We start from the raw sequence: 2,869 nt of genomic DNA, 5'->3' as shown, positions 1-2,869 counted from the left end.
GAAAAGCAGTGGCGCGGCCGGTAGTGCGTCACCAGCGGCTCCTCGCCCCTCGTCTTGCGTATCCTTCCGCCGCTTCTCTAGGAAGCGGGAGGAGAGTCTCGATGGGGTCCTCAAAGAAGGCGATCCGGGGGGCCTGGCTTCCCTCCGAACCCAGCCAAGTGCCTGAGGTCCCATAACCTTTGCCCGGAACAGAGGGACCACCTTATCCCTTAGGAAGACTGTAGATGGGGTCGTTAGGGTTGGAGAGAGTGCTGGGTAGGAGTCGGAATGGGCTGCCCCAGCAAGGCACTAGTGCATTCCATCTGCTAAAAAATAGCCCCTGATTAAGAATCTTCAATGATCCACTATTTAGTGGGAATAATGGGCAAATTTTCGTTTTAGGCCCCCACACACTGACCTCACCCGGCAATATCCGTTATTCTGCTATTATTCACATTCTCTCTGTCATACGTGAATTCCCATTGGTCCCCTGAAATCTTGTCTTTTTTTTTTTTTTTTTTAGATTTTATTTATTTATTTGACAGAGAGAGATACAGCGAGAGAGGGAACACAAGAGGGAGAAGAAGGCTCTCCGCTGAGAAGGGAGCCCCATGCCGGGCTTGATCCCAGGACCCTGGGATCATGACCTGGGCCGAAGGCAGACGCTTAACGACTGAGCCTCCCAGGCGCCCCTCTTGTCTGTTCTTGACACTGGATCTTTTTTCCAGGATTTGCCCTTCTGGAATATTCTTCCTCCCCTCTACCTACTATCTGCCACTCTGGCCGTTCAGGTCATACTGGTTCTTCAAGACTCATTGCCAATATTTACTTGACCTTCACCAGTGTTTACACTCCACTATCACCCTTAATTAGCTGGCCTCCTAAATACACACACTTGTCCACTTTCAAACATTATTAGAGAGATATACACGTAATATTCCTCCCAAGGGCAACTATGAAGGACCCAATTCATCTCTATACAACTCTACGCAGGCACATGGAGCTATTACTTACCATCATATCCCAGTGTTTAGCACTGTCTGGCAGAGAAGGTATTCAATAAATATGTATTGAATCCACTAATCAAATAAAAAAGTAAAGTTCAGATATTTGCATTCTTGAGGAATTGAAAAATGTAAATGTCATAAATTACATCCAGAAAACAAGGCTCTGAACATCGAGAAGGAAGGACCTCTAGCTGGCATATTCCCATCTACTCACCTGTTTATATATCTGCTGTCTCCTTCAGTAGAATATAAGCTTTATGAAGATGAGGACCTTCTCTCTCTTACACTAACATCTAGAACAGTGGCTGACATATAGTAGGCACTCAAGAGATATTTTGTGAATGACTGACTAAACCACCAGAATCAGAATTCTTTCTTGAGCTGAGCAATTACACTGTCATTACTGATCTGATCCATCTAGAGTTTCATCCCCAAACATAAATAGATCACTAAAATCATGACATTTTTGAGGAACACCAATTCAAGAGCGTTTCAAATTCATCATTACCAGATTCATAGGAGATATGATAGCTGGTTACAGTTTATGTTCCAACACGTTACATGAATTAGTTACTCCAAGTAGATGTATATTTCTTCTATATGAGAGAGAAAACTGCTGGAAAACCCTCTTTCTTCCCCCAGATTACCTAAGGCACATACTCTAAATAGATAAATGTTACTTCCCTTTGGGAAATGGAAACTCCTGGTAAATCATATTTAACCACCCTTCAAAAGAGATTACATGAAGAATATGCCATAAAGATGTCTTGTTTCTCTATGCAAGATGCAACGACCAGTACCATTCACAGTTGCTTACCCAATATCTATTTCTCCCTTTCCCCCTAACACTCTGTCCCAATTTACCATCAAGGAAAAAAGGCTAAGAGAGGTTGATACAACCAATATCACCCAGATTGTAAGTTAAAGAATCAGACCAGAAGGTTAGAACTTCAAACTCCAAACCCAGTGCCCTTTGCAGGTTACAGCAGACAATTCCCCTTCCCTTTCCATGATTTAAGCTCTCCTTTTTCCTTATACCATCTCTAAAGGGACCAGAACTATATACCCAAATTGTAGATCCAACGACCACCATTTTAGCGAGGATAGTATGGCAAACACTACATGTTGCCCATAAAGTATCCATTCTCATACTGTTCCTTACTAATCAACCCAAATTTTTATTCAGGGTAGCACTGTGCCCAGATTTCTCAAGTTTCTTCTCAGCTAGAGCTAGCTATATGACACAGTTCTGGCCTAAGAGATAAATATACAGGGCTTATTGCTGGAGCTTTCAGAACACCACTGTTTTCCTAACTAAAAAGAACGGACTGGGTTGGAAAATTTGTTTTTCTTTTGCACTTCTCCCTTCTTAGAACACAGTTTTGAGGCTGATGATGCAGCAGCCATCTTGTAACCATAAGGTGCAAGTATGAAGATGCTAATCACATGTAAGAATGGCATGACTAAAGGAAAAGGGGAGCATGGCTTTTTAGTTACTACACCAACCACAGACTGCCTCTCCTGGACACCTTACTGGGTGATAAAAAATTAACCTCTTCTGGACCATCTGCCCTAGTTGAATTTTCTTTATATGCAGCCAAATGCTTTCCCAACTGATTCACTTCTGCAAGGAGACTATATGAAAAGGTATGGTCTATGCACCTAAAAGTTTTTTCTCTAGGAAAGATAAAACTGCTAGTAATTCAGCTTTTCAATCCAACCAGGTTACAGGAAACATGTAGTCTACACAGATGGATTTCCTTTCTCTGTGGGATACAATGACTGAAAACTCAGGGATTTTTGTTTTTTGTTTTCACCAAAGCAAGTAATATGAAGAACACACACACACACACACACACACACACACACACACACACACACAC

Source organism: Callorhinus ursinus, unplaced genomic scaffold (genome assembly GCF_003265705.2).
Source record: "Callorhinus ursinus isolate GAN/ISIS: 27379988/994484 unplaced genomic scaffold, GSC_fseal_2.0 scaffold15, whole genome shotgun sequence".
Taxonomy (NCBI): Eukaryota; Metazoa; Chordata; class Mammalia; order Carnivora; family Otariidae; genus Callorhinus; species Callorhinus ursinus.
Note: the sequence above shows the minus strand (reverse complement) of the source record.